We start from the raw sequence: 12126 nt of genomic DNA, 5'->3' as shown, positions 1-12126 counted from the left end.
TAACAAAGGAAACACAGTAATACACAACTGCTGTGTAGCAATTGAACCTGGTTTCTTCAGAATGTAACATTATCTGTTGTCGTGCTGAGATTGTGTCAACATTACCAGTACCATAATTTTAAACACAGAACGCTGGACACTTTCACAAAAAATACTTTCTGACAGAAACATATGCTGCAAACCTTAAAGAAATCTCATCAAGTCTGCCAGCCGGGGAGGTGCACCACCGCGGAAGCCAGCAGGGCCTAGTGACTTTGACTGTTAGTCACTTTTGCATAGAGTTGGCAGACCCAATGGGGTTAGAAGGTATTGTGTGGGACTACCTTTACCAGCATGCACTAGCATAGTCACATGACGGCCCATCGGGGCGGGACTCTATTTAAAAGCTTACTTTGGCCCAGCAAGAACATGCAGTGGGCACTTTTAAAAGTTACTTTACTTCTAAAAGTTTTTTTAAAGTTTGAAAAATGTTTGAAAAAGTTATTAAAGATCACTTGTCTTTGGCTTCCAGTGGGTCTCTCTGGTGACCACTGTAGCAATACAAACTTATCTTAGCACTCTGTGTACACTGATTTTGTTGAAGGTTGGCAGGCCACCAAGATCACATCAACGACTTGGAAAGGGAGATCAAAGGAGATAAATTGCTGCAGCTCAATCTTCAAATATGGAGGTGCAGGTTGTGCAAACCCGGGTGCAAGACCCTGCCTTGCTGCTGCGACAAAAGCTCATATTTAAATGGCAGCCTGATCGGAGGACAGACGCTCAAACACAGAAGTTCCAGATACCAAAATCTTCTGGCCCAATCCGGAATTGGTAAGATGACTTGGTCACGGTCCTTCCTGATCTTCTTCAGAACTCGGGCAGGAAAGGTAAAGGTAGTAAAGCACAGAGGAGTCCCAGTGCTTCCCTCTAGGCAGAATGCATCTGCAAGAGAGGGCTTTCCTCGAAATACCAACGCTCAAAATGTTACTACTGCTCGTTCTCTGCAGGTTCACAGAGATCGAGCCAGGGTTCTCCCCATTGCTGTTAGACACACTGCACTCTCTCCGTATGTGGGTGCCAGTCATAATCCACTAGACAGGTAATTCACTACCAGAGAGATGTCTGTTCCAGAAGCGCAGAGCTCCGGGCATAGGACGCAGGACATTAATCATCCCTGCTTGTTGCTATACCACATGGTGGTGGTATCGTCTGTGTGAACCTGCATCTTCGATTGTAGGTAGGAAGGCCTCCAATGTCAATCGAATCAATTGCAACTTCAGCAAATTGATGTGGAGGCAGGTCTCTGCTGGAGATTAGAGGCCTCTGATCTCCACCTCTCTGAGATTATCATTACCAATACGTAGTAATGCATCCATTACCACCTTCCACTCTGGGTAGGGAGTGGAATCTGCCACTGGTCCAATTGCAGTTGAACAATCACCACTACTGATCTTTTGCAGTCTTCTCTGTAACCTGGATGGAATCTGACAGATACCCCTGGTACTACGCAGAATAAAACTTCAGATTCCACTGCAGAGATCACATATGCCATCTGGCATTTGTTAGTGAGCACGGTGTAGGAGGCCAGAAGACCAAGAAGCCTCTGAGTCATCCTCACTCAGACCTAGGACAAAGACTGAAGCATTGCAATCATAACTCGAATGTCCTGGACTTGTTGAGCCAAAGGGAAAGTGCACCACATCCACTATGGCTCCAAAGAAAAGAAGCCTATGCAAAGGAGACTTCGGCAGGTTGATTGATAAGCCCAGCTATGTAAGAAAGTTCACTGTTGTCTGGGGTGGTATGCAACTGACTGTGGCAAATCCGCCTTCAGCAGCGCGTTGTCGAGTAAAGGCAAGGCTGGTAGCCCCGACCATCGAAGATGGGCAGCGACCAACACCATCATCTCTGTGGACATCCGAGGTGCTCTGGAGAGGCAAAATGGGTGCACAGCAAACTAAAGATGCTCGTGGTGCACCTTGAACCACAGATAGTGTCTGGGGGCCTGGAAGACAAGGATATGAAAATGGGCATCCAGCAGGTCCAATGACACCATCCAACCTCCTGGATCCAGGGTAGATAGAACTTCAGACAATGCAAGCATCTTGAATTTGTCCTTTCATAGGAAAGTGTAAAAAGGGTGAAAAGCCAAAATAGGATGAAGGCCTCTAGCCTTATTCGGCACCAGTAAGTAGTGGGAATAAAGTTCAATCCCCACTTCCGAGGCCGGGATGCCTCTCCATGGCTCCTATGGGCAAAACAGCCTCCACCTCCTGATGCAAAACAGACAGATGGTCCTCTCAAAGCTGTTCTGATGCAAGTGGCTGGTGTAAAGGGTTGAAAAGGAATAGCAGAGTGTAGCTCTGCAGGATGATTTCAAAGACCCACCTGTCGGAGGTGATGCTCTGTCACCTCCTGGAGGAAGTTGTTTACCTCTAGGGGTGCACTAAAGAAGTTTTGACGTTCTTGATGGAGGGGGGGGGGATTGAGGCATATGCAGTCCCTGATGTCCTGGGCGTTGTCTGTTGAGACCACAACCTCGACCTTGAATGTGCTGGAGAGCCTGTTGTGAGGGCAGCAAGGCCTGGAGCTGCCGATACACTAAGCCCATGGCATATACCCAAAAAAGGCAAAACTGTTGATGAGATTGCTGAACTGATGCTGCAAGACCCATTGAGCGCATTGTGTATCAGCTCTCTTTAAATCACTCCAGGGCAGAGTCTGCTTTTTCGCCAAACAGATGGGATCTATCAAAAGGCATGTAAATTCGGGATGCCTCTACATCCCTGGGCCTGCTTGTGAACTTCATCCACACTTGGTGCTGAAGCACCACGTTTATCTCGATAGCCCATCCTAGACAATCAGTGGTGACTAGGTGTGGCCGGATGACAAACCTAGCGGCATCCTAGCCAAACCGAATGGTTTGGGCTCCGGAGGCCAGTAAGAATTTTGGGACTGCTGGTAAGATCTGGCTAGTAATGTACCAGAGTGCCTGGGGGTCGCGTGCCCCAGGAGGCAGCTGGTGCTGACTGACCTTAAGGCAAGGCTGGCCGATGAAAACATTATCTTACCAAATGTTTCGATATCTTTGGACTCTCTGTCTGGAAGAATAGTCGAAAAGGTGTCAGGGCTCACTCTGCTGGTTGCCTGAAGCTGGTCTATAGCGCAGTGCAACTTGAGGATTGAGCAGAGAGCAAGAGCATGGTTTAGCCCAAGAGCTTGTCAATGAGGGCTTCGTTGAAAGACACAAGACATTCATTTGATGCTAAGCTAAAGGACCTCAGGGAGGATATTAGTTTTTACCTCCATAATGAGCAGTGGCGGCTTGCAGACGGAGTGCTGCGGGGCGGTGAGCCGAGTTGACGATGCAGCGAGCGCAAGGTAAAAAGTTTTATTTATTTGTTTACTTACCTTACTCCTGGCTGTTGTATGTCTGACTCCACTACCCCCCCACACTACCCCTCCCCCGCCCCGCAGCACTCCCTCTGCGAGCTGCCACTGATAATGAAGGTTGGAGGTCAAGGGTTTTAGCACCTCTTCTGATGATTGTGGCAACGGATCTATTTTGCTGAGTGGCTGGTCTATGAGGAAAAAACAATCCAGTATCAGATGAGGTGGCCATCCCGCTGGCATACAGCAGATTAACATACTCTTTTTCCTCATCATAGCCTGGGGGAAAACTCACACTAATCACCCCCATTATAAGAATCATAGGGTTTGAATATTGGCTGTGCCACATCGGGATTGTACAAAAGATTGTGGCTCCTACTCTGACGGCATCGCTGCCTGCGGTGACGTCAACACCTTCTATGGAGATCGAGAGTGGCAGGAAGGGGCCGAGTGTCACTATGAGAAATCTAACATCTTCAATGAGGTCGCACCATTTTTTGAGAATGTGCGACACTGGTCGCGATACATCGATGATGTCTTTTTTATTTGGGCCGGCGACCAGGACTCCTTGAAGGAATATATTGAATGGCTTAATGCGGCTGACTGTAACATCAGGTTCACTGCCCATTTCAGCACTACTAGGCTTGAATTCCTTGATGTCTGGGTGGAACACCATGAATCTAAACTTATGGTGTCCCTCTACACGAAACCGACTGCCAGAAACACCCTCCTTCATTTTGAAAGCTTCCACCCCAGGAGCCAGAAGGATGGGATTCCTTTCAGTCAGTTTCTGCGTTTACGCAGAAACTGTACCTCCATCAAGGATTACCTCATCAATGCAGAAAATATGAAACAAAAATTCATCGATAGAGGATACCCTCCGAGGCTGGTCAGGAACGCCATGAAACGGGCTCGTTTCTATAACCGAGATTCCATTTTTCAAAGTAAATGCCAGGACTCTATGGACAAACTTGTCTGTGTCACTAAACACTCTCCCTTCAACAACAAGATCAGACAGATTGTCAATTCTGAGTGGCATCTTCTGAACCTGGGTGAACAATCATCGGCTATGCCCAAACCGGTTTTTGCTTTCCGTAGGAATAAGAACCTTAGGAATCTTTTGGTTAAAGCTAAGGTCTCTGACCAGAAAACATGGCTACAAAAGTCGATCGAAGGAGCCTCCCCTGTGAGGGGAAATCACAAATGTGGCACATGCCATGCTTGTGCTAATGCCATAGTTGACATTTCTTTTTGTGTAAATGGTTTCACTGCTGTCCTCAAAGAGATGACCAACTGCAGGACATCTAACTGTGTCTATGCGATCCAATGTCCCTGTTCATTGACCTATGTCGGTGAAACCTCGAGAGAGGTTAGAGTTCGCATTGGTGAGCATAAATCTAATATCAGACGGCTCAAGCATGCTGCTCCTTTGGTGGGTCACTGGGCGGAAAAGAACCACAAAGAGGAAGATCTACGGTGGACTATTTTAGAAAGAATACAGCCTCAAAAAGGCACGAATCCAGATAACCTGCGTAAAAAACGCGAGGTTTTTTGGATCTTTGTCCTTGACACGAAGAATAGAGGCCTTAATGAATCCCTTCCATGGGAAAATGCCATCCTATAGGACCTTTTTGCTTACTTGCGTCCCTGAACTCTATAGCTGATGATTTTTTATTTATTTTTTTATTTTATTTTACTTTATTTATCTTGTTGTTTTCTTTCTATTTTCACCTTTTTCATTCCTTTTGTTTTTATTTTTGCTCATTATTGGCACCAATTTTTCTCTGATTAAGGAATATCGATGTCTCTTTCTTTTTCTCCTTTTTCATTGGTACATTGTATCGGCTTTTGACGATTTGGAGCTCTTTCTACTCTTTTCTGCCTTGGCATTTTCATACTTTTAGGACCGCTATGTTGGCCCTTCGCCTAGCTGATCCCTGCGCTATATATATACATTTATTTATTTTACTATTTTTTTGACTTGTCATTAGTTATATATCATTTTCTTGGTCCCCGTACACCAATAGTTATCTCCTTTTTTCGTCCTGGTCCGCGTACAGCCTTTCCTACTGGCTTATATATTTGGCCTCTTTGATTGGTCTATATTTGTCTCGCCCCGTGCTTTGATTTGCTGACAATCTGGGAGGGTCCTATTTGGAGGATTTAAATTTTGCTCTCCTACATGGTTTCCCCTGCGATCATCCTCGCAAGATTCGTATTATTTGGACCTTGGCTAATCGAGCTTTGACGTCGGACCTAATCATTAAGGTAATTTTCGGGAGACTCGAGTGCGGCCCTGTGCTTTTATCCTATACTTGTAATTTCCGTGGCCTGTGTATCAGGTTGCCGCTCTGGGTGTGATTCTATTTCAGTTTCCCCCGTTTTTCTCCATATTTTTTTAGCGATCTGACCTTCTTGGTCTTGCTGCCTTGAAAACGCTTCTGTTATCCGGATAGTGTTTGCCTGTTGGAGTGCGTACCACGGGAAGGCTTTTCCGGACCCAGGTGAGCTGACCTTTCTCTATCAGGCGTTATCTTTATTACCATCGTTTTTTTAATTGGAATTTCCGTAGTTTATTAGCATGTTGTGTGGTAGTGAATTTGCAGCCATCTTTAACGCACTGTCTCGTTTCCCGTGTTTGAATAACATCACTTTTTTTATGTAGGGGCTTGCAGTGCTCTCTATCTTCTTTATCATTCCCACCACGTGTGCTTTATGGTTTTAGGTTCTACGAGAACCGCCTTTGGAACTTTTCCTTGATGATTGGACTGGAAATAGAAACGGGAGAAACAGGGACAGAATCTAATCGCTTCTTTGTCTATATCTAACGGGTAGATGTACTCCCGCTATGTTTAGCCCCCGTGGAATCCAGGTAAATCTTTTCGATACAACATTTACCCACATTGTTTTCTCCAGCAGAGTTGTTAGGATAAACTAAGCTATTAATCCTTGAATAGCACCTCCTGATCCACCTTTGTGGATATCGAGTGTTTTGGCGCTCATTTCTTCTATGTCTCTATTCTGTCTTAGGTATCAAATCTGTTTTTGTCTTTCCTCGACTCGGAATTGGAGGATTTTGTTCTAGAATACTACCGCAAGGAAATTTTTCCCTCTTCCTCTCGTGATCTCTACGCAGGTAAGCGCTTATCTGTGCACCTTCCTGCGTTTTTTGCCTTTTTGCTCTATTGTCTGTGTGTTTGTTAGTATATTCTCTGCATAAAGTTCAGCGAGGTGTTGTTTAAACATTTTTTGCTTTCTCTTGGTATTTTTCCATTTTTTCCTTTCCTATTGGTAGTTCTCTTTATTGTTGTTCCAAGTGCCTGTATATGTGTTAGTCTACGTTTGAACTAAATAGTTCTAAAAAGAAAATTGTAGTTACTCATTTTAAGGTTTTGACACTCAGGTTGGAGTCTATTTATTCCCTGTTTTTTTGCTATGTGGCATACACTTTGTATTATTTTCGCGAGGAAATGTCTTTTCTTCCCTGCCTTCTCTCCTTTTTTTGTCCATGCATACATCTGATTTATTTATTTTTCAGTCTATTTTTATTTTATCTTATTTTTACAGGTCCCAGCCTGTGGGGGTCGGTTTGTTACGCCCCGAAGAAGGTGGTACTCCTGATTAGGAGTTGTCTCACCGAAACGCGCGTCGGCGTTGTTTATTGGGCCTGCCATACCCCCATTGATTTTATCTGCATACTTTGATCAACCATCATAGTATCCTGGGATCTTCCATCCCATGTCCCTGGATTGGGCCCACGAGTGTCTTTTGTCTTTTTTGAATGAACTATGTAATGTTGTATGATTGTGAGCTGTTTGCATTTGAGTGTATGTATGTTTGATCAAAAACATTCCCTTTTCCTCTCTCCCCTGGTTTGGGAACCTGTTATTTATTGATTCATTTCTTTCATTTTGTGTCATATCCCTCTCTGTACTAATTTTTAGTAATTTTTGTGCGCTGCCGAATTTTTCCATTTCTGTACTAAAATATTACATGATTTATCCAATGTGATTATTTTCGGTGGAAGTATCCACTAAAAAGATTTTTTACCTATGTATTATAAAAAAGTGACATCAACAAATGAAATAAATTTATATTCCAAAAAAAAGGAAAAAATATTTTTGCTATATTGATTGTTTTGTGTCTTTCTGCCTCTGCATTCTTCTCCATGGTGACTTTATGTGTTTGTTTGCCACATTTTCTTTATCCAATTTGAGTGTCATCCTTTTTGGAGTTAGATATATGATACACTGTACATTTTTCAATCATAGGGGTAGAGTATATTCTGTTGTTTTTTGCTTGGCGCCGAGTCTCACTTGGACTTATTATGCTTCTTTTTTAACTTTCCTGAAGACTTTGACCACATTGAAGATCTGTCAAGGGAAAGACTTTGGAAGAAGGAGCAAGTCCGCACTCTAGACTTTGACATGGACTCGCATGGAGCCTTGTGGTGTTTTGACATGTAGAGCTTTGCCTCGTGTGTCTGGATGGTTTTCAGATTCATCTGGACGCAGTTGTTGCAGGCCTTGAAGTCGTGCACCGAACCCAAACATCTGAGGCGCACCTCATGAGATCTGTCAGAGACGTCCGTCTGTAACAGACCCCACAAGGTTTAAACCGGGTAGTCTTCGGAAGTGACTTGTTCCTTCACGCCCTGATAGAATTGAGAGAAAAATAATTGAGAATAAATCTCTTCAAGGCGCGAAAAAAAGGAGTGGAGTTAAGTATCCACGTCTACAGGCATGGGAAGAAAGAAATAGAAGTCAGCGTGAATGAGTGACATTGATACGCGGCTCCACACATCACTTCCAGAACGGAACAAAGCTGTTGTGGCACTAATTTATGCCATCTGTTGGTACAAAGAAGCACTGCTTTGTGAGTTTCCACATCCAGTTTAGTGCCTGGGGCTCATTACAAGGGGAAAATCTGCGGTTAGAAGTATCACAGTCTTCATCTGAACCCAGGTATGTCTGCTGTATCAGGCCCATAGTAAAATGATTAGTACCAACCTATATTCTCAGGAAACTCCTGACTCTGGATGTGACCTAATGAAGAGTAAATAATCTATTTAGCTCCACGCTTGTCATGAAACCTTTCTTATCGTGACTCTTTATACCACATAGAAAGCCTTGTTTCCAATCTCACAACTAGCTCAAGACCACAAATGCTTTTTCTCAGAACATTAAAGTTGTTGTCAAGCTTGAAGACATTTTGGGAGAGGAAACATAAGTATTATCATCACCTGAATGGTAACGGGGACTATTAGCACAAGTTTGAACAGCACTTCCTGGTTATTTTTATAACTTAATCACCTAGGCTCTATATTGGTAACAGAATTATTCTGAACATACTTCCCATTCCCATAGGACTTTAGCAAACACTGTTGAATTGGACACACTTTCTTCACTGTTCCATTTGGTAAGCGATCAGTACCTTTTCACACACTTTCTCTGGATTTACTATGCCTATACTGTGCGCTTTCACAGACACACTTTGCCTGCTGTCATCATTCACTCACCACTGTTACCTGCGCCTGTTATGTCTAGTTGAAAGGAAAACATCCTTCCCATCATACTGCTTATGCAGGAGCTTGACAGTTCACCTGGATATTATTTGCCACTGAGTCCACCTCTCAACCTGCAGCCTTCCACTGAGGAAGGGATTCAAATAAAGCGAAGTGTGTTGGCAGGAGCCTGGGACTACTGTGGAAATATGGATTTTCCTGGTCAGTTATGTCCCCTATCTTGGACCCCAACGGTTCTATGTGCATGTCACAAGTACATGTAGGTTCCCTCCAGTTCCAGTTATGAAGACGCAAATACATGTGCGTCCAATGTCAACATGTCCTCTGTCAGATCCGCCATGAATAGGCCGGATATTCCATTCCTAAGTATAAAAAGCCATCGGCTTAATATGGTTCACTTATGCCATTTTACAGTCCAGGCAAGTAGGCCCTGATTCTGTCATCAAAACTCCTTTTCCCTTCTGCCTCTGAAAGCTCCGGTCCGAGCCTGCATCTATGACCATGAACTTTGTCTCATTCTCTGCGCGGCTCACGAAGCCTGACATCAGCCTATTCTCTGCCAAGAACTGTATTTCACCTTCGAATTATCTGCCTCTCCCTCAGCCGATGCATTCCTGCCTAGTAGTTTAAGTAAACATTCTTCCAGTTATCAAGCAAAAAGGCCCATCTTCTCTGTCCTCATGCAAGTAATTCATAGCCCTGTTACTAGGAAATATTCCTACCCCCTTGCATTCAGTGTAGACACTTAGACGCTTGTACATGCACGCACAGTCAGTATAGAGTAGATTCTGTCCGAGAGTCCTTCTTTTGTGGATAACATAGTTCTTTAAACATAGGATGTTAGATATGATTTGGGATTAGGTTGACTTGACCCCCCAGACTTCTCGTCTCCACATATAGAGCTAAATGTCAAGTCCTCGTCACCCCCTAGTTACACGTCAATTACACGTCATACTGCTGCGCGCGCATCTATACCAAGTATTATCTTATAGATCCACCTATACATGACATCATAACCAATCATGTTCCTTTTTACTCATTATTACACCCATTTTCGGTTACGCAGACAAACGTCAATGTCCTTATCAAATTGTCACGCCTACTGTATTCACTTCATTATAATGTATGTACTATAAAAGTTACTTCTCTGTCAATAAAGTATGTACTTCACTTCCTGAACCCCCGTGGTGATGGAACTTGAAGCATCCGATTATAATCGATTATTGGAATAAAGCCCATTCCGAAACTCTAATATCACGGATTCTGCCTCTCATTTTACTGAGCTATTTTATAATGTTTCTGTATCAAATTCAGTCCCGGTAAAGGAATTTTTATTTACCACATGATGGCGCCCGAATAGGGACACTTTCTCATCTCACGCGCCGGCGGTGCGTTGCAGGCCCGGTCTCCTGCCACAGCTGGACGGACAATAACGCGTACCAGCAGGATTTCCTGTATCTCCCTCCGGTCAAGCGGGGGCGACTGAGACTGCGATCAACACCCAGACGAGGCGGTGAGAAGTGCGAAGTATCCCGACCAGAGCCTAGCTGAGAGAGCAAGATCCGAGGTATACAGAGACCCACCAGTCCGAAGTCAAGTCCAGTGTCCGACGAGTCGAGTCGAGTCCAGTCCAGTCCGGTTCAAGTTCAAGTTACTGAGGCCTTCCGTTTCCGAAGCTACCCGGTGAGTACCATTGCTGGGGAGGCATTTCTGACGTGCACATAGGTTGTGCCGGTCAAGACGGGTTTGGGTACACAAATCCGGTCTGCACTGTTTTAGCAGTGTATCTGTACTGTTTAGCAGTATATCAAGTATTCCGAAGTATTCCGAAGTGTCTAGTTATTGTCTAGTTATTGTCGAGAATTAAGCTTGGTGATTAGTTATGCAGACGATCATCATTGTTGTTTCAGTTAAAAGTTTAATGTTTAATGTTTAAAGTGTTTAAGTATGTTCTGTATATCGTGGTATGAATGACTGTTCATTATCGTGTTTATTGTATTATGTCTGTTCAAATTCAAGTATCAGGTCAAAATCAAGTATAAGGTCAGTTCTCAATATGCCGCTCTTTTCGAAATTAAGACAGATCACTACCAGAAAAGGGGTTCTCGAAGAAGCCGTCCCTATTCCTCCTAGGGACACTCCAGGGCACTTTATGTATCACAAACATGGCTTAGACGCTATATTATTTCTTGATTTATGGGTAGACTATACCAAGGGATTACCAGAAAGTCAGAGGTGGCCCACAGCGGGGACCTGGGATGCAGAGTGCATCATGAAAGTCGAGGAAGAGTTATGGAAAAGGAAAGTCAGACAGTCACAGAAAGACGCCGTTGAATTATGGCGTAAAGAATCACATAGACGAACAGAAAAAGCACGTAGACAGGAAGAGAAGAGTAAAGAAAGTTCAAGCAAGGTTCAAGAAAAACTATTAATTGAGGAAGGAATCCGAGTGAAATCAGAACAAGTAGACAGACAAAGAAATGCCCTTATGAATGGTATGTATCCCCTTCTGGCCGAAGGATTACCTAAGGCTACTCCAGAGATACCGAAAGACCTGCCACCCCCATTATTTCCAATCAAGGTACATCCTAAGGGGCATCCTAGAACCGCAGAAGATGTTTTTCTTTCCTCATATTTAGATGACGCAGCTCCCGAGTATGCTAATTCCGCCCCACATAGATCGCATACCAGGGAGGTTCAACGCCAAGATCCAGTGCCCGTATCCCTACAGCAGCAAATCGAGTCACAAGTTCCGGCAAGCACATCTGTTTCTGCATCTGTTTCTACAGGTGCTTCCATAGCTGAGTCCACACCTATAGTTGCTGTGTCACGTTCGACGAATCCTTTCACACCCGACGCCCCAGATGGGGCCACGGGAGGTGCTACCAATATTTTTTCTACGCCACCCAGAATAAATAAACTTACTTTTCAAGAGTCAGCGCATTCACGTACACCCAAACTCCTTAGTGCCCGTGCGCTTAAGGAACTTCTTATAGATTGTAGATATGACCCGGTGCCTGGAAAGGAGGACGAAATGACCCTAGCATCATTGCGTATCAGACGAGCCGCAGTGTATTTAGCGAAGTTACCAGGAATGACTGCGCATCTAGATAATATATATCATTTTGTCCAAACAGGGCGAGATCCAGAATGTATTTACAGAGCTATGGAATACCAGAAAGTAGAGATACAGGGGGAACTGTTACGTTTCCTCATAAACTGTGTGATCA

At 44.1% G+C, this 12126-nt stretch overlaps 1 protein-coding gene across 1 annotated transcript in view; it reads right to left on the bottom strand.

Moving 5' to 3' along the window:
• The window catches only part of CFAP47 (cilia and flagella associated protein 47), a 2697962-nt gene that overhangs the window by 1056813 nt on the left and 1629023 nt on the right, over positions 1 to 12126 (bottom strand). The window lies entirely within an intron of this gene.

Source organism: Triturus cristatus, chromosome 8 (assembly GCF_964204655.1).
Source record: "Triturus cristatus chromosome 8, aTriCri1.1, whole genome shotgun sequence".
Lineage (NCBI taxonomy): Eukaryota > Metazoa > Chordata > Amphibia > Caudata > Salamandridae > Triturus > Triturus cristatus.
The sequence above is the reverse complement of the archived record's forward strand: the minus strand, read 5'-3'. Positions and strand labels throughout refer to the sequence as shown.